The 21,328-nt window shown below is 41.7% G+C and overlaps 1 protein-coding gene across 9 annotated transcripts in view; it reads left to right on the plus strand.

The window, feature by feature from the left end:
- Window positions 1-21,328, plus strand: part of Lar (tyrosine-protein phosphatase Lar) — a 382,201-nt gene that overhangs the window by 96,585 nt on the left and 264,288 nt on the right. For 6 of the 9 annotated variants that reach the window (XM_071704648.1, XM_071704647.1, XM_071704653.1 and 3 more), the window contains exon 1: window positions 19,974-20,157. The exons of 2 other annotated variants lie outside the window; for them this stretch is intronic. The gene's annotated coding sequence lies outside the window, so the exon portion shown is untranslated. Of the gene's footprint in view, window positions 1-19,973; window positions 20,158-20,861; window positions 20,882-21,328 lie in introns of those variants that run through there. One more of the 9 variants, XM_071704650.1, reaches the window with a different exon arrangement.

Here is a 21,328-nt window from a genome sequence, read left to right on the forward strand (position 1 = left end):
TGGGATCAATCGAACACGGAATATCCTCTTAGATTTCTCACTCGTGACATCATTTGAGATTTCGCTTTTGCCGTCACTTCCACGGTCATGACATTCGCAAGTAAGTTCTTGCGCCTTATCTATGTGATTCAGGCTTCCTCGACGATGCATAATCCGCGAGTGCATGTTGCGCGCGTACACGCTGTCCGTGTGTCACGTGGGTGTGCGCGTGCTTGCATGTGTGTGGCTTAAAGCATGTTTTATGTGGCCCAATCCTCGTTAATCTTTCAACGTGCATTCGAATGAGCTGCACCACTGCACTGCAACATCCAGTTAGTAGTAGTAACAAGCTATTTCGATGATTACAATGGTGCTTTGCACTCTTGCACATGTGTTAGAAATATCACAGCGATTATCGCGCTAAAATGGATTCTTTATAACGGATATATTAAAACATATAAAAACCATTTCTTTCAAAATTTCTTTTTTTTTTTACATATAATTCTAATAATCACATGCAATAATGATGTACATACGAACATCAAGTAGATTAAAACGTTTTTATTTAGCTGTTTTACCACAGAAAAAGCGAAATAATAATGTGATGTATGCATGTATATAATCGTTTTATATAAAATTAATTGCGAAAATTGTGGCAGTGCGGTTATTGCAATACCGCAGTATTTTTGCATAATAATGTCAACGGTCATTGTTTTTGAATAATTTTATTAAAAAATTAATAAAGGTCAATTATTAACCATTAAAAATAATTTTAATTTTATTTAAAGGTCAATTATTATCAATTAAAAATAATGTTAGTGTTATTGATGAAGTAAGAGAATTGTTATTAATAAAATAATTCTAATTTTCTTTCGCAATAATTTTGCAATAACTATAAATTTTATTGTTATATTTTTTAATTTTCACGCATTTCTCCTCATAAATTGCAATCATGAATGCCGTGTAACTTTCTGCCTCCGTATAACTGAAGTTTATAACCGCATTTTCGCGCACAGAACGTCCCGCGGTTTGAATATAATTTGCGAGAATACGTAACGCACGTTAATCTTAGGCCGGACCGCGTACACCTAGGATACATGCGAGCAATATATTCTACCTTAAATGCAGTTACGTTCGCACATACCGCGTCCAGAAAAACGCGGACTCTTCCGAATTCGCGGTCACGTTCTACTTTTGCTCATTTTATTTTTGCTTTCTTTCCCCGCGTGTCCGCCCCCGCCCCCGCCCCTGCGCTCGCAATTCTCTCACCCCGATTCCGTGACGATATTTTTTCTATGTTTTGCAACGGGTCCTGCCTGCGTTTCCTTCCCTCCCTTCCTCCCCTCCTGCCTTTCTGAGCCTTGTTTCGCCTGGATGTACCCAACGGTTTCGCCGGCAACCCTCGAACAAAACCCCCAACCGCGTTGCAGTGCCAACGAACGCGTACCACCGCAACAACCCTCTGCAAGCCACTATAGCAGCATCTCCGCCTCTCTCCCTCGACATCCTCCTGCGTTGCAATGGAGGCGCAACCTTTCCTAGACACGGTATAACCGCTACGGCTACGATACGACCTCGGGCTTTTATTTTGAATTAACATTAACAGGTTTCTACGTCGGAGAATTTATGCGGAGGTGCACACACAAATAAGTCATACTGGTTCGCGATGAATGGCCACATTCTAATGCGGAAATATTTGTTGCAATATATTTATATATATTTGTCCGTAGAAGTCGAGAGGTAATTTGACAGGCGTCAGTTGACAGCTGATACATGTCATATCTGGTACCATTACGAACACATGTCATATCTGGTACCATTGTTCTGTCAATCTCTGTTTTTCATAATATAGTTTTAGATGTAAGATAAAGCTTAACATCCTGCATTAATAATAAAATTATTTCTACTGTTTTGGAAGCTAGAAACAACGGCATACGTATGTACTTTTCTATACGCTTAAATAATAATAATGTTAAAAAATCTCACTTCTGAACTAAATCTTTTGACTTCAAGTGAATATATTGGACGTCACATCCGCTACGATTTCACCTCTATTTTGCATATCGAGTCATCAATTATACATTTTCATTAAATCCGTTACTGTTACGTCAACGCTATGAGAGTTCACCGCACCGTCACGAGGACGAGTCAGGCTAATTAGAAGTTACATTGCTAATAAATCCGACGGAAATTCAATAGCGATTTCGAGGATTATCAATCCTGCGGTTATCATCGATCGCGCACGCCTCGCCGAAAATACGCTAGGAATTTTTAAATGCGAAACGCGAGAACACGGGGGATAAATCCGACGCGCAAACGGCGGCATGAGAGCGGCAAAAAATTCATATTACTACAAATGCGGCGCGAATGAATTTACGACGACCATAAATTCTTGCTTATTCCAAATTATGCCCCATATCTGTCGTTACCTGCCGCGACGGGATAAATTACGGGCGCAGATAACACTGATATCTGTCCGTTTATAATAAATAAAGCGATCTAATTTCGAATGTCCGCTCTAGGTTCGCCCGTCGATGAATAACGACGCCGCTCTGTCGTCGGATTAAAGGTCAAATAAAAAGAAAAAAAGAGGAAAACATTCAGGATCGCCGAAACTATCGCCGGCGTGCCGTGCACTCCTGAAATAACTGTCGTTCCGAAGTCTTCCTCTTTTACCTTTTTCCCCGCTCCGCACACTATTCGTTTGCCACTCCTTCCTTTTCATCTCTTCTTTTTTTATTCGAGCGTCTCGTACTAGTAGGTATTCGACCATTCTAACCCGAGTGCGGTGGTTCCGAGTAGGTCGACCGACTATTGGACATTCCACTCCATTTGCGAGACCTTTAAAATTGTAATATACTTCCCCTTCTTTTTTTTTTTAATTAAATTCCGTCCTATCCGCCCGTTCGTGCCTCTCGTTCGAACGTCTATGCTGGAGACGCGAGGCTCGTCGAATGCACCAGAACTCGTTCTCGCGACGATTTTTCACGGGTTCTCTCCCTCCATCTTTCCTCTTCCGATTAGAAGCTGAATATCTGAAATTCATGCCATTCGTCGCATGTCGACATTCAGTATAGAACGTTCAGTATAGAACACATATTTGTCAGTGCTGGACGATCGATGTGATATGAGCTCTCAATATCACGGATCAGTACCTATCGATAGGTCAGATGTAACATCGTCTTGTCGGTATTTTTTGTATTTCTATTCTTGCAGAAATATTTCAAGATATATACGTATGTTATATGTACATATATATGTATATACCGCGGACTCGAATGAAGTCATATCACAAAGCGAGTTAAATCGGTTTGAGCGCCGTTTAAAGTTTAAAGTTCCTGCAAGCACATAATATTTTTAATGTTCTTAAAGTTTTTATGAAGAATTATAAGTGTCATGTAAAAGACGTGTAAACCTTTGATCTTGAATTCTGAATGATAATTTTGCTTTTTCGAGTGAGAACGCGAGACAGCGTGTCGCCTTAAATTCAGAAACCGCCAGGCGCACTTACCAATTCTTCGCGCACTTGCCCGGCCGAGTAAAACTGGAGGAATAGCCTTAGTTTTGTCAGGTGGATGAAACTCCACCGCAAAAGTAGAGCTGGCGTTGCGGCAGTGACGTATGCGCGTTTTATAATGCAGAGTACGCGAACTCACTTTGCCGCGGTCGCGCGCGAAGGAACTCCAGAAAGCGAACGGGAAGACGAACTCGTGCGTAAACGTTGTCGTACCTCGTAAATCTTTTTTCATACATTTTCACATGGTTTTCTCTTAAGTGCGCTGAGTACACACTCAACGTCGTAAATGCTTAAACCGCTCGTTACTTTGGCCGCGTACGCGTATAAGAACAATAATGGGCGACAACAGCGCCGGTAAACTCCCTTCGGCGTCTCTCTAGCGGTTGATAGGATTTAACGAGGTATCCAGCACTTTCACAGGACCATCCGGCGATGGACGATTTTGTTTGACGTTAAGCCGCGAAGGAAACCGCCGTCGGAGTTAGGCCAGCGCGTCAAAGCAGCTCCGATCGATTCAATTAGGTTGATTCCGATTGACTTAAAAGGCATTAAAGCTCGGGGTCTAATCCCATTCCACCGTCGACCGAGTTCCGCACGATTCACCTCTTCGACTCTCCTCTTCATACGTACTCGGCCTCCTTTCCGCGGTGCTTAGGAAGTTTTCACTGGCTATACGAGAAATCGGTCGGCGGCGAGCTCTAGTCCTTTCCCCGCTTGGGGACGGTTTGTCAGAAACGTTATTGGGACAGCGGTACGTTATCGAACCTGGAACGAACGTGTTCCAGACACGTTTACGATCGGCGAACAGTATATCCCCCGTCCCGGAACTTTTCACTCATGATTTACAGTCGCGCGTTTTATTTTTAATCCTATCCTACGTCACGGAAATTGTCGGACGACAGTGTTTATGAGTATCGACATCTCCAGCTTTCCATTAGGGTTCTGGAAAATTTTCAGATTACGAGTCACGCTCACATGAATATAGAGTTACGTGTACAAATTTAAAAAGTCTTATTCGCGTTTGATAAAATTTTTCTTTCGCGGTGTTGCACGCAAGACCGATCGATTCTCTTGTCCGCGATCAATCGTATAGCGAGTTTCCTATCTTAATGAGATATAAATTGTTGATGCAACACTACTACACAAAGTCTGTATTCTCGCTCTACAAGATGATATCACTGACGTTTCTTTCCCACTCTTCCCATTATCGACTTTTATCTCCCCACGATTCAAGAATCGCATCTTTAGGGGATCTAAGATGAAATTTCCTTCCCTCTTGTGACACCCTAGTTTCTTTCACCCTATCTGTATTTCCCATCTTTCGTTGCAAATCTACTTTTTCCAACATCATATGTCATAATCGATGAAATATTTCTCTTACGAGGGAATTTCTCTTGCGGATTTTTCTTTGCTCAATATCGGCTTTAAAAACTCATGAAGAAACTTTATATTAAATTGGAGAATTCGATTAGGTAAATACAATTTTTTGCCAGATCAACCTAATAAAATATAATTCTTTATAAAAGAAATAGTATAATTTTTTATAAAAAAAGGTTGAAGAAAGACAAATAACTTTTTAGTTTTTTTATAATCTCATTCTTTAAAATAAAACTTTCCATTAACTTAACAAGACTGACACTTATGTTTTTGAAGGAAATAACAGAAACAATATTTTTTTTTTTCGAAAATTGGTTAAAATCGAGGTATTAAATCGACGCCAAGTCTCAGAAAATATCACGAAGACTGATGATCCGTAAAAATAGATAGCCTTGGGAAAGAGAAGGTCCTAGGAACGAATCGAACGATCAGACTGGCGTTTATTAAAAGTCACGAGCTTAGCAAAATTTTCGCTTCACCGGCGGATACATATTTCCTTATCCCAGACGATGACAGAGATTTATAGGGAAGTTTGGTCATCTCTCGTTGCCATAAAGGGTTACGAAATTCGTCACTTTCGTTATACGACATCAGCGTGTACGATGGAGTAAACAGCTTTTTCGTAGGATTCGCGCTACTTGTACAAAGGTGAGGCACGAGCTTCGCGTTCGCGTTCGATGAAAGCCGTGATACGCGCTCGTCATAGAGGAACGTCACCAGGAAAATTGCTTTTCGCATTGCCGAATCAAAGCCTGGTGGTGCGTGAATCGACACTGTGAACGGTTTTAGCCATCGGCCGATTTATAGCGTATGCACGAGAGGACCACCATTAACGTAGACAAAGTTCCTGTTCAAATTGCAGGTTGCCACGAGTAAACGCTCCAGGATTGCGCGAGAGATACGTTTTGTTGCGGGTTTTTGTTCCAAACTATTCGCGTATCTCTGAGTTTTATTTTCGCGACGATGTATTCTGTTAAAACGTTTTATAAAAATTCGCTCGTATGATATTTTGAAATAGATCATCGTCTTTGAATATATAATCTTTTATACTAAAATATAAATTCTATTAATTAAAACATCGGATCTAAATGTGTATCGAATCGGTTTCGTATTAGCAATAATGAAAATAGAACTAAAAACCACAGTTTTTCTAAGTTTGTAGAAATCTATCGAACGTGCCTTTATAAATTATTATATTGCATTATACCACAACTGTAATTACTATAGAAAGAAAAGGAAAGTGCGCTAAATATTTTACATATGAATGTTATGTTGTATAAAATTATCAGCTGTATTTTAAAAATAATTCCCAAATCTAATTTACATAGTGTATTAGTATAGACTCACAAGAAAGCGAACGCGTTTTGTTTATTATGCTTGCGGGAACTTTAAACTTTAAACGAAATCATTCTTCATAAAAACGATTAATTTTATAGATTTTAGTATCGGAAAAGTATTCAGTTGTCTTGAAAAAGTTGATCCTAATAAAAAACGAAGAATTCTGTGTAACTATGAAATAAAAGTACCGAGTTTATCAAAGTTTGTAAGATCGATGGACGTAAAGTGGTAGAAAGGCGAGCTAGGCACTCGTAATCGCGGCTTAGAATGCATGGAATAATTGTGCGCGAACGAGCGAATGGACGCGTCGCATTGTAGGCGGCTTAAATGTTGCTGCAATCATAAAATATATAATTTCTTTGAGGAGCGGCTTATTACGTCACTCGTTCCTTCGCTCGCGCTCGCATTCGCGCCCCTTGATCCTTTTTTAAGTCCCGCCTCGCCATTAAGTACTTTACGCCGCGCCGCGCCGTGGCGAAACAGCCGACGCTGCAGTAGAGTAGCCGTGAGGATGGTCCGCGAGGCAAGGCCGAGCGGTGGACCGTGCGTAATACGTTTGCGCGTATATCCATATACACATATACGTTCGTGTATGTATGAGCATTATATACAGAAATGCGCCTCGGAAATATCTCATGCGTTCCGTAATAAAGTGGAGATAAACAGGAAAACGGGCTTCTTTCGAGTGGCTTTTTCCCCGGCGCTTTTTGTGCAGTCCAACGGGTTTTGCGAGTTTTAGAGCTGTTTGCACCCCTCGTTTGTATTCTCCTCTTTCGCCGTTACATCTCACTCTAGGGGTGAATCATACTCGACGCGTGTACAAGATTAATACGAACACTGAATAAAGAATATCCTTTTGACATGTTTACTCTCTTGACAATACATAATTTCAGATGTGGTGTCATACCAAGATCGGCACTCTTATGAGTGAAATTGAAATTGATCATGTGAGACAAATAAGAGAGACGTCATATACGGAATGACGCGAAGAGATGAGAATAGCGGGAATGAGCGAGACGGAGAAAGATGAGAAATAATAATAACGCGCGAAGTTGCGAGCCATCTGTAACAATTTGTCGATTGCTCGAACGAGTTTGTTGACCCAGCAGAACTGTCATCTTATAAGTGGTAGGAGAAAGAGGGACGAGAGTGAAAAAGAGACGGAAACGCCGATCCTACTTGGCAAATTTTATCAATTTCGCAATTTCCTGGCAATGGTCCAGCACAAGCACAAGCGAAGCGTTTATTCTCTTGTCTCTGCGCTAGCGCGGGATTCGTTCGGGAAATCGCGGAACACGTTTATAACGTCGCGCAGATTTCCTGAATACTACCTCGCCATCCAGACGAACGCACGTTCTAGTTTGGATTTATACAATACAAAACTTGAAACGCGACATTCGGATGATACGTTTCATACAAGATACGTAGAAATTCTTTTTCTTTCTAAAACTCTTCTTATAAAATGCTTGGTATTTTTGATATACATATTTGGAACCGTACGCGCGTAGTTCCATCGAAAAAGAAATTCCATACGTTTTGTATCATTATCGACGCTTCAATTTCTAAAGAATATATCTCTAGCAATTTTTTATTGCATAATTATCTACGGTGCTACTATTTGCAATTATATGCCGATATATTTGTGCTTTACTTAAACTTTGCTCAATTAAAAACGAGAGTAATAAGCCTCGATGTGACCTTTTTCTTTTTAACGTTGCAATTATCCGTCCGTTCCTTCGTTTTCTCGCGTCAACAGAATCCTCAAAGCTGGAAAAAGAACACGAACAGTCTCTAATCAGGTAACCTTTCGTGCTACACGGAAATCTCGAAGGATAGGAATGCAGTATAGGGGATTGGTATGCGTAGCAGAGGGTTGCGTTTATTTCTAGTTCCTCGATATGATCGCAATGCCTAGAAAAAGCGGGGATTTATCGGAAAGGGATGGTATCGAAGCCGGCGACGTACATACATCGCGTAAATAAGGTGCTGAAATAAAATCAAACGACGACGACTTTCTCGGAGTTGGGTAACTGCTTTATGCGACTACCTATCGCGAGCAAGAGAAAAAAAAAAAAGAAAATCGTATTCATATATGTTTACTACAAGTTGAAAGTTGCGTAAAGCCTCGCGGCGCATAGAGTTCGAGATCAAAAGCCGTCATGTTTCTCTCTGACGATTTCCGTGCATTGCCGCGGACATTGTATATCATACAGATGTATGAGTAGATTACGCGCTTACACAGCACGAAAAGGGAGGAGAATAAAGCTAGCTCGCTGGGAAATTTTGTAAATTCAAATTGTCCATTACGTAAGCCGAGAAATCGATCGTTTGCGATATCTTACACTAGGGGTTAGAATTTAAATGATGATAAAGCTCTTGCTCCGATACAAGGGGGAATGTGGAAACGACGCGAACTTACACCCTCCTTTACGGAAAAAGGTGTTGTACACTCAATACGCGCTGTAAGTGCATGGCGATAGAATTTTTACGATATCGTAAACTATCTATGCGCGGAAAGCCATAGTGATAATACGTACTCTACTTTTCTGGATATTCTTTCGCGTACGCCGACTCCTTTCGCCGACGAAGAAGTATTGAACGGTATATAAGAACCGGATGCGCTACCGGCCGTTGCACCGACATTGCCAGAATTTTATTAGATAGATTTTTCGCGTCGATCTCTTCTTCCCTGTCTATCGCGTGCCACGTTCATCTCTCTTCTTTTGGCCCTTTTCCTTTTCCTTTGTCGTTCTTTTTTTTTCTACTCACATAATGATGCACGGAAGTCTTGCTGGCGGGCTTCGACAGCCAATATCGCGGAGTGCGACTTAGCCTTGATCCCCTTTTATATTCACTGGATTTAAATAATGGAGACTGTGCTAATTCGCCGTCAGTGACGGTCAACCTTCAAGCGTAGGTACTCGGCGGAATTCAATCGCGCCGCCGGGAATCTTTTGCGAAAATCCAGAAAGAACGTACCGCTCGAGGATCCATTATCTTTTTACTTAAATTCGATTTATATTCGAAACGAGAAAGGACACTTACCGATCTGTCGCTGATGTACCCGAACAAGAACAAAACTGTAATGATATTACTTTGAAGTTGTAAGCATTTTCCGTGAGATTTAGTTAAATTCTTTTCGCATTTCTTTAAGCGTTACTATTCATATATTTTTAATTAATTTTTTGAAAATTTTATTACAATTATTTTTCGCATTACATAAATTTGCAATTTCTATTTGCCACCGCGTTTATTTTATTAAAAGTAGGGTAAACTCGGGTAAAAGATGGCCATACAGGAAAGATGGCCAACCTATGTTCTTTCAGTCTAGCTCGTCATGAAACATCGAATGAACATGGGTGGTTGGCCATCTTTCCTGTATGGCCATCTTACCCGAGTTTACCTTATATTTTCCTCATAATTTTGATATAATTAGGACTTCGATTGTCTAATATTAGTTTTATACAGAAGAGAATTCTATCTATTTTTCGTTTTATAATTTTATAAATCACATAATTTATTGAAAAATCCACGAGACAAATATCACAAAGCTAATAGAGATGGTAACTCTTCTTAATATGGCCACAAAGTTAAAAATGTTTTTCAGCCTCAATATCTATGCTAATCCTCTCTGTCGTTTCTTTACCCTTCGTACTTTTCCCGTGATGGTCGCTTTCTTCGTTCCTCACTCCTTTGTCTGCCCTCGATTCGCCACTGTCCTTTTACGGTTACGTAAACAGCGATTTGAAAAGCGATTTCCCGCAACGCGGAGAGCGGCCGAGAAGAAGATAGCTGAACCTAGTCTGTAATGTCGCAGTAAAAATACTTTTACGGCCGGTGAGGTTCCTGTGACCCTAGTAAACGTAATAGCACGTTACATTCTTCACAAAATCGTTCTTATTCCAGCTACCGGAGCGTAGGCCATCGATTTCTAGACGGTGAAATTACGAGAAGATATACCGACGTAATTACTTCAAAATATTACGTTAAAATTTGTCCTGTACTATTTCCTTATTCCATTGCCACGCTATTACCTCAAATCGCATTTTGCGCGCCAATAAATACCCGTAACGCCGAATTATTAATTAAAATTAACATAAAGCCACGTAATGTCATGTAAAATCGTTCCGCCGTGTTAGAGCGTAAACGTTATAAGCATTGGGGATTAAAGTAAAACATTGTTTCGAATGAATTTTATTCCAGTTAACATTTTCGTTAACACATTTAATATAATGTATTTATAAAAAATGTAGCGAGAAACGGATTGAAGGTATACTACCTTAATTCTACATTAGGTACGTGTGATATTTTAACTTACTCGCGTGGGATGTATTTTACACCCCAACATTGTATTATATCTTAATTTTTATTGTCCTCTTTGATGATTTATAATTAAATGAAGGCTGGTAATATCCTATATATCTTCTGGGTAAAGATAAGTGTAAAAGTTCATTAATTGTGATACAATTTATGCAGCATTCGAGCGATAAAAAAGTTTTATTTTGTGAATTTAGTACATTTCTAAAGGGTGTATTTTGCGGTCCACGCGAGTAACGTAGGGTTAAAAAAGTATTGTAATAAATTTCAAACAATCTATAGTCATATTTATTCGACTATCTGAATTACTTTTTCTTTTAAAGATTAGTTACTTCGACGCTCTAATCTATTCGTCGCATCTTCGGATTGTAACTTTTCGCTTCTTGGTGGAAGAACTTCGCCGCAATCGTCATGCTCTTTGCTCGGAACCGGATAAAATAAAACGTAAAGCCTTACACCTTACATTTTACATAAGCGTTATTGAGTTATACCATGAGAAACGCAGGCTTGTCTCACTCAGCGCTTCTGTGTTAAGCGGCAAGCATGCTAGCTCGCTCGGTTGGTTTTATGAATATCAAGTGTTATCGTTGTACCTCGAATACTGCCACGGCAAGTAATAATATATTGTACGTCGTTGTTTACCGTATCAACGACGCCCTCTTTTCTCTCGTGCAAACGTTTACCTTTCACTGCCAGGTATTATTACTTACACCGTCGAAAAATATTTGCCTATCGGGGAAATTTGTTGTGGCTATATTTTGTTCGTAAGTTATGTCACACGGTCTTAATCGCGCGATGCGCGCTGCCAATCTCGTTTGCGTACGCAAGAATTGAAGAGTCTTGTCGTAGACATTGTGGAAATTTCGAACTGTTAACTACAAGAATTGTGCTCACAGAGCTGATACGCGAATAGAATTAGAACGAGAAATGAAAAGCGAATCGAAGTTTGTCGTTAGAGATGATGAAATATTTCACTTATTTGGAACGAACAACGATTCCCAATTTCTAGATCGCTTTTGGACGACGCTCGGCACGTTAGTTTGTTGCTAAATGTAGCCACTGTGTGCGAAACTTGCGCATTTAAGGTTATTTTTAGGAAGAACATCTGTAGCTATTTATATTTCACGGCTTCTGTACGAACATTCGCAGGTACGATACGGTGCACGAGAGATTTGCGCCATTGAACGGGCCGTTAGAGTCAAACGCGAAATTCAAGTCTGTTTAGCCTTAGATCGCTCGCTCGACTAGAATCATTCCGCCCATTTCCTATTTCGAGCCAAATCCCCTCTATAGAACCCATTAGTTCAAGTCTAATCTTCTATTCAGCATTTCCGTTATAGTTGTCAACATTACAATGGAAGGCTGATTAAACCACCCCGTCGACGGTGGTGCTATTGCGCACGCCGCCGGTGTCGCCGACAACGCCAGTGTTGCTGTTGCTAAAATAATTATTCGTTCACTTCCCAAACTGATGCAAATCGGCAGCGCCGTGTGCAACGCGAATAAATAGTGCAGCCGGTGCGGCGAAAACACTGTAAAAAAAAAGTTCACCCCCGACGAGCCCGGTCTCTCCTATTTTGTTTTTCGGCCCCATCGTGCAACCACTGCAAAAAAAAATTTCCCAGATCGTTATTATTTATTATCGAAGTACGCGTTGTGTAACGCCGATACGCCGCGCGTAATCGGCCGTGCAAAACGCTCAATCCGCTTGTGCAAAACGTGAAAGAGAGAGGAAGGGAGGGAAGGAGAGAGAAAGAGAAATTGAGAAATGTTTTTCAGGATAATTTGTGAAAATAATACGCGATGCACTGAATTCCATTTTTCTATAGTATATTAGTTACATCTCAACAAATTGATGATGTAACGCTTTATAACATTAATTAGACTCGTAGAATATGTTTCCGTATTCACCGTACTGCCATAAACATCTCCAGATACGTTATTTTCGTCAATACGCGTTTCTATGCGAGTGCATATATCGAAATTGAAATTTGCAAAAGGGGAAAGCTCATCGATGCGATATTCCTGCCCACGGGGAAATAATAATTAGCCAAGCCGGGAAATCTATACGAGATGGAATTATTACGGTATGTAGCGTTACGCGGACTATCACGAACATTACAATTTCAGGCGCGTGATTCGCCGCTTCCAACCGGAATTCGGAATTTCGTGGGTATCGCGGGTAAACGGCATGTACCAATATAACTTGTTGCGAGGCTAATTTTAACTGGCGGTTGTAAACGGCGCGAATCGAACCAGCCGCTTCGCGCCGTTCCGTCGCGATAATTTCCGTCCGAAAAGTGTAGCGCGCGCGTGCCTTGTATTTCCCGTGGGCGAACACGTGGTATTAATTGCAACTATGCTATTTCGCCTCTTCTTTCGCTCTCGTTTTTTTCCCAATGCCTTTTCCCGTATCTCGCGTCGATATTCGATACGAGATACGGTGATCATTAGCGAATCATACAGCAAATCATTAACACGATTACGAGGTTGCGTGGTTATCCCACGTAATGTATTTTACAATTTTGGGCCAAGCGCGAAATACACGATAATGAAATTTTTCCGGGATTAACTGACCATGCATGGATTTGCACAGCTATTCGCATTAACAGCTGAAGGTTTGAAAAAGTGTTAGGTCAAGTGGTCTAATTAAATCCGCTGGAAAAAATTGTGTATTCGGTTATCACAAAAATATCATAACATTTGATTAATTAATAGGTTAGCGCTGCATTTATCAAAAAATAACGATTTCTCAAGCAAATCTTGCGAATTGGCAATACGTTTTTTTTTTTAAGTCTCGAACTGTCAATATTTTCCGTTTTATTTCCCTTTTATTTTTAGCATTGTTTTTAGCATTGCACTCGGCGATGTTCGTTCGCCGATAAGCCGCACCGATTAAATTTATTCGGAGCATATATTCGTCGGATCGCGTGCGTTAATAACTCTCAGTTATCAGCAGTTCATTGCACCTAACTCGCAGACAAACAGATCGACAATATAAACATACGAGTTATACTGTACGTGTATACGCACGTACAGAAGGGCACATCACAATTTGACATATGAATATCGTGCCGGCAATGCCAGGCAATACAGGAGTCATTACTTTACATCTCACTCACGGGTCACCGACCAATTATTGACAGTCGATGATGTAATTATCCACCGTTATGAAACGCAGGAATCACGACTAAATGTAATCTGCAACGGCATGTCCGATATTCTTTCACGTTGACTTCGCGCATCGGGATTTCCTGCCGATAATCATACCGCGTTTTGCATAAAAACGAAATTGAAAGAAACAATTTTGAAGCAGCTAGCCAATAATCCATTTTGCAGTATGTTTGCACATGTACTTACTGAATCCTAGCAATAAAATATAATAAATGTTGCTCTTGAATTCGAATATACAAATATACAAAGAGGTGTAAAATTCAATGGAGATGATTTAAAACATATGCAATATTTAATATAAATTGGATCAAATCTTTATAGTTCCTCATTTTTACATTTTCAAGATCTTATTCGATACTAAATTTTTGAATATAAATGTAAAATGCAACAGAATTTAGCGATTTTTAATGAGTCTTATCATTTCGATTAATTAATTTGCTAGAATATCTTCCGCTTCTTTCGACGGACAAATTATTTGTGCAGACATCTTGTACATTATTAAGACATTTCTATTTACGGATAATAATTGCTTTGTGGTTAAAATAATAGTAAAAATACAGATTGAGAATAACGCAAAACTTTATTGGAGTATACGAAAGAAATAGTCACGTTTTTCTTTTAAAAATATGGTGATCTTTATAAAAATGCAGTCTACACACAAGAAATTTCTTTCTTTGTGAAACATATTTAGAGACAATGATCTTTCGGTATCTTTTTATCACGAAAGTTTTTACGTATGATTATTGTAAATGTACCAATGCCTGGACAGTCAGAAGACATGTACTTACGTCTGGACACCTTTATCATTTTAGTCTTTAAATGAGTATAAACGCAAATTAACGTTTGGATACTATAACTAAAGTTTCAAAATACAAGAAAAATATTTTTATCTTTTTAATTCGCGTTATACTTATTTCAAGACTAAAATGATAAAGGTGTCCAGACAGGTACGTGTCCACTGACTGTCCAGACATTGGTACATTTACCTTATGTTATATATTTTGCAAAACTATCAACATCGCAGACGGGTGCGACGTTTCATATAGCTTTTACGTAAATGGAGAAACGTATCACGTCAGCCACGCCTTCAGTCACGCATTTTTTTCCATTATAAAAAAAAACAGAAATTTGCGGAATACACCTAGTAGACATGCCATCTGCCTATGAGAGGATACCGCTGACCGCGATGAGATCACGAACAACTTACTGTATAGGATATTTTCTCCTTCGTGCGGGACTTTGCTTTTTCGCTACGCTTGTGAAATTGGATGAAACTGCTGGAACGGGCTTAGGTAAACAACGTGAGGAAAGAAAAAGAAAGAGAGAAAGAGAGAGAAGCTCTCGAGCGCGATCGCGCGTGCAGGGGGAGTATCCCGCGCGTGAGAAAACAAAGTGAACGCCACTCGATATATCTCTTTCGATTGCGCGGTAGAACCTCGATTAAAGACGGTTAACCCTCTATATTTTCCTGTCCTGTTTTATCATCCCGTTAAATACCGTCGTTATTTACAGCTTCCGCGCCGACTAATGATCGGACTAGCCTAAACACCGAGCGGCGAGTGGACGGCGCATCCGATAATTCGACGATATTCGGCCAAGCCCTCACGTATTCACCCACGAGAAGCTTGGACACGACCTGGCTGACCTTTCGCAAATATAGCGAAAGCTTACTCGATAATACGCGTGCATCCTGTGCGGAAAATCAAGCGCGCGTTTATAAATGTTTGCCGCGCGGAGAAAGGTCAGTCGGGTAACGTGTTAACTCTCACTATTAAATGCCATGCTTAAATATGTTCCGCGGAAATATCGACTATCTGTCCGGCCAGCGGAGTTGGCGACGTTCACGACGGTGAAAACCACTACTCTTCGTGGCGTGCAAATTTTTCCGCGTCCCGGATTTCACTCCTCGGGGACAGAAATTGAAGTCGCTCTCGCCTCTCGGGCACGTACACCAGTTATTTCAACGATATAAGGAATTCTTAGGAATTTGCCGTTGGCGATCGAGTGATCTGGATACTTTACCGGTACGGGACAGTGTCATGAATTCTCAAACAGTTGCAAGCTCCGTAATTCCTCACGTATCTAAGTCCACCGTCGAATCTGAACGTCTCGCGAGTATGATACTCGAAAATTTTGTCTCAGTTGCATACAATTTACGATCGCCGCGGATAATATTACGACATTCTTTCGAATTAAAACAAATAAGTAATAATTAAGTAGGATTATGTATACAACCATAGAATAAGATTCAGTGTTTACAAAAGCACTTTCCGATTGTGTAAATTAAATATCTGTAATTTTGAAAAACATATAAAATATTTTTAATTTATATCTCGATCAACGGGAATAATGTCTATATCTTCCCATAAATTACGTAAGCTAGATAAGCTTGCTGATTTAGCGATTGCTATCGCGAATACCTTTCTACTTTGCTACACGGATCTACTCGTCTCCCAGAAACGCCGCATATTCAGTAATCTGGCACCGGCCCTTCAATCCCTCGAGAAGATCCCCCAGTCTCTTTAGCCAACCCTCCAATGAAACTGCTCTCGCTTAGAGTGCTACGTAACATTCGTAAAGGTCACACACGCACATTTCCGCTCCCTTCCGGTAATGGAAGCTGAAACACACCGATGTAACGATTTACGATCAATACCGAGAACCCTGACACAAAATTTTGAACACGTAACGCACATTGTTCCGTGGGATTTGTAATATTAACGACATATTAATGGCATTGTGATTTATCTGTCTCTGAATTTGCACTTTATATTTTTAAGTACTGAAATGTGTATTTTTTATTATGTGAAATATATTACTACAGACTTTTGCTCTAACTCTATGACAGCTACATGAAACTGTTAAAAACGTTATTTATATTCTTATTACTTTTGAATTCGTGTTATAATTTTTTTTATATGATCAATTTGCAAATCACGACAATTAATAAAGAAATTACCAATTTAAAAAATGTATAAAAAGAGTAGGAATGATTTAGTATTTTAAAATCTAAAAGACCGTAGTAACGGGTCTGGGATGCGTTCGTGTGAAATAGCAATCTAAGCCTTTACGATAAATTTACGTCGCATTTCTAGCAAGGCAGCTTTGCTTGGGATTTATCCCGTGGGAAATCTATTAGTTTCGTTCGGCGAATTTCGCAATATTACTGCGGTAAGGCAGGTTTGAAGGCGGCCGAATAATCGAACATCGATTCGTTAAAGTCGATAGCCGATTGTAAATAGTACGGAATTGACGTTCGTTACCTGTCGGAATCAAATGTGAATGCTTGCCGGGAAAAGTGCCCGTTATATTTGAGCACGTATTTTATGATAATCACAATTATCGTTAACAGAATGATACACAGTTTGCATTAGACGATATTCAATAAATGTTTTATGAAATGTAAGTATAGAACTGGAGGAAAAGGGAAACTTATATTGACAATCTCATAGAGGAAGAAAAAAGCGTGTGGGAAATCTGCACGTGATGCCGTTTGTTCCCCACGCGTATTCGTTCTTCGCGCTTCCTACGAAAATGTCAATGCCGCCCTTTTCCGCCTTCTGTTTGTGATGAGAAATAATCCGATCTCTCGCTATTGGCTGACGCGCATCTATTGTACCGCGTACAATACCGTACAATACGTATACCAATACCAATGAATAACGCGAAAATACGTGTGTGTGGCGCTCTTCAATATTTATTTCATTACTTTGTTCTTTAGCACTTGCCAAGTCAGAGTCAAATTGGTTTTCGTCCAATCTCTCGTACCCCTTTTCACCTTTTACACGCCGCGTTCTCTCGCACGCCGCGTAATCAGCTCTGACACAATATATCTCGAGTCGTCCCACTTTTCATTCACAGCGCGATGCAAACATCGGGATGTTTACTGCAGTTTGAACGTACAAGTGTCCCCGTGTTCTTTGCGAGCGGACGTTTCACCAACAGCGAAACGCGGCGAAGGAGAGACACGTTCCTTCCCTTCGCCAGTACATTCGAAAGGTATTTTATTAACGGCGAATGAAACAGACAGCGCGGACAAAAGCTAACGTGCCATATTGTTCGGACAATACATTGGACGGGACAGAACACGCAACACGAGCCGCGCGCAATTGCACCGACTTGCATTCCGAATGCACGCGAGCGATGCGGTCGCTGACTACAATTGTGGTCTCTCCGCGCGGACTGCTATCCCATGGAAAAACTAGATCGCGCCGACGCCCTTTTCTCTTCGTTAAACCTTATCTATTAAATTAAGTTAAAGATCTCTCATTGAATTTGCACTGCTATTCTTCATACTGGCATTCGGTCGCGACAGTGGAAAGCATATTACTCTCTCTCTCTCTATCGTATCTATCTATACGCGGCAGTCAGTTTCTTGGCAGAGCGAATCCCCGGTAAAACCTGGCTTACAGAGATTGCGTAACGCACCAGAAACAAGTGTCTAAAAGAGCTCCCGTTGCATCGTTCCGACGGGCGTGAAGTTTACGAAGTAATCAGAAAGGTAGAGAGAGGGGGACCGTGCCCGCGCGCGCTACACACATTTACGCGAGTTTGAAACTCCACCTTAGCAACCTCAATCTCCTCCTATTATAACGTCTACGACGATGAAACGAAAATATATCTCCGGCGCCAAGTTTTCGGGGGGGAGGGCTGAGTTCAGGGCGCGGGGCGCAAGTTATTAGACACGCCCGCGCAATAAAATTATGTTTCGCCCCGTGTATCCGCCCGGGCGGGAAGTCACGTCGATTACGTGATACCGCGTCGAGGCTCTTTTTCATCATTCCCTACCCGTACCCATGCGTGCTCACCCCCGATATCGACGAACCGTAATCGGATAACCGAAAATGAGCCATCTCTTAAAACAGTTTTAAATTCAACCTGGAAAGCAAGTAATTAGTAATTCTTCCCAACCAGTTTCCCTAACGGGCAAGAAACTTCGGGCTACCCTCTAATTGTGAGGAAACGAACGGGGGGCGAGGTGAAGGGAGAAAAAAAAGGAGAGGGGCAAAAAGAGGAAAAGGATGACATCCGCCGCCGGTGAAAGCGAAGGCACGTGTTTCAAGTATCTTCCGAGCGAGGAATCCTTGATATTAATTAGATGAGCTCGTAACTCTGAAATCGGAGGAGTAAGAAGCCGAACTTCGTTTGGGAGTTCGTTAAAGGAGTTACTCGCGTTCGTATGGCGGCGGATATCCTAACTCGCGTAACGACTCTTAACGCGATGGTCTCCCTGCTTCCTGTCTCCTCCTCTCATACTTCTCCTTGTCTTACTCCCCCCCCCCCCCTCAGCCCGCTGTAACGAACGCAAAGTTCCTAGCGTGAAACGTGTCCCTACTTTCGTGGATGCTCACAATTTGTTGCACGCGACATCCGACGCGTGTCGCGGAGTTAGACACGCGAGTTTTTTCCTAGCTGCTTTTACTCTCCCTCCCCCTCTTCGTCTCTGGCAAATCCTTTGCGAAAACATTAACTTTAAAGCGCGAATTTCTCTGGAAAATCTCTTCGTGCTGTGAAACCAATCGTTTTCACCATCCTCGGACCCTTTGTTAATAATATCCTGATTCTCTTTCTCTTCCTCTCTCTCTTTGTTGTCGGAAAACTGCTGCTCGACGCGAGAAAATTGAAAAATATTCTCTAGCTTATTCCTAGTCAGTTCATACCGCGAGATAATTAACGGAACGACGGTGAAACTACAATCGAGGACATAGCATGAATAGCCGTTTGTTTCAGCTAATACAATATCCCGGCGCGCGGTTTACTTTATTTTATTATTTTATTCGCGCGCATTATGTTTAAAGTCAAAAGGCTATTACCGCGGAAAAACTTTTATCATACAAAAATTTTTATTCTACTCAGCTGAACTTTCAGCCGAGATAAAAGGAGCGCCTCGCGCGCCATACACTTGCGTAAAATAAAAATCGCGTCTGGCGTAGGCGGGGGGGAGAGGGGGGGGGGCGGGGATGATAGTAGGCGGATTAAAGACCCTCCGTGGAGCCATCTCCGAGCTATTTCGTGAAGCGCGTTGCGACGTCGAATTATCGATCTCTCAACCGCTGTAATATTTTAGAACGAACGAAGACAAATATTTAATGTAATTTGACTTTCAAAAAGCAATCACATACGCGATATCGGCAAATTTTTTGTTTTCAAAATATCGCGCCGAACTCGTAATCCGGTGAGAATTTCGCGGCACGTCTCGCTCGCCGCGAGGAGCTTCCCCGATCCGCCGCCCGGATGGCAGCACCGGCCGCGGCGTAGCACAACATGGCCGCCCTGGTGTTGGCATCGCCATGGCAATTCTCTTGGCAGCTTCCTAAACCGTCGCCTTTTTTATACATTTTACACGAGTTTTTCTAGTATCTCAACGCCTAGGAACATAGATATAGTGCGTGCGTGCGTGTGCTATGATGTAACTGCGGCGCGCGGAGGCGTCCGAAAGATCGTCGCGGAGCGCGGTGAGTGTTTTCCTTCGCGTTCTCGCTGCGCTGCGAGTGACTCGCGAGAACGTCTCGCGCCGTGTCTCGGTCCCGTCGTCGGTCGTCGGTCGTCCGTCGACGAATCTCGTGGCCACGCGAAGTCGCCAGGATCGATTCTACAAGGCGAGCGAGCGCACGTGATACGGAACAACGAGCGACGATCGAGTCCGAGCGTCGCGTCGCGTTGCGGCCAGTGTCAGTGTCGTCGCGCGCTCGTCGTCCTCGAGATCTGTCACTCTCGTCCTGTAACCTTCTCCCCGTGTGTCGCGCAGTTTTCCCGTTCATTCCCGTTTCGAGTATACGTGCGACGCGACCGGCCTGCTCGCCGGCACGCGCCACCCGGCCGCTCGTCGATCCGGGAGAATTCCGCGAGAGTTGACAGTTCTTCCGACACATCGTGTGCCACGAGACTGCGCCGGTAAACAATCGGGATTGTTTACCGATCCCGCGACGCCGATGACACTTGCGTGCGTGAAATCATTGACGCGTCACACGCTGATTTCTGTCAATGGGACGATAGACCGGGTTTCCCATCGGCTTTTGTTCACGTTGTTTTCCACATAAAAGTTTAATTATTTTTACCGACGAAAGTGTAATTGTTAAATTTACATGGAAAAAATATTTAGACTCGAATTAATCGCAAATGTATACAAACGCGCGATACAAAATTGCTGGAGACTGCTGCGTAAATTTATAGAATTTGGTAGGCAAATTAAATTCGTGTTTATATTTATTTAACTCATAAGCAAGTTATACAAAATCAATACGGTAGAAAAGACCGAAATATACGAATTAATTCTGTTTGTATCGAGAATAATGAAATATGTATGTATTTTATATATAAAGTGTATTTCGACACTTCGCCGGCGCCGCGCCGGTGAATAAACGAACGTCGCCATGGTAACACCCGCTCCGTCCACGAGTATTTCGCGTGTTGTGACAGCCGGCCGGAAATGTGGAATAAGCGCGAGATCGAATATCGCACAATTGCTCCTTAATTCGCACGTTCTTTTTTTTTTCTCTCTCTCTCCCATCGTCGTTGTTATCGCGCCGGCAAACGATTCTTCGCGTGCACGTCGTCCGCGTCGTCGCCGTGTCTCTAAATTGTCACCCGGACCGTCGACGGTATGGTCGACGATACTTACTGAAT

The sequence above is a fragment of the Temnothorax nylanderi genome, unplaced genomic scaffold (assembly GCF_030848795.1).
Source record: "Temnothorax nylanderi isolate EJ_2023f unplaced genomic scaffold, tnyl_v1.0 TNYL_tig0043_pilon, whole genome shotgun sequence".
Classification (NCBI taxonomy): domain Eukaryota; kingdom Metazoa; phylum Arthropoda; class Insecta; order Hymenoptera; family Formicidae; genus Temnothorax; species Temnothorax nylanderi.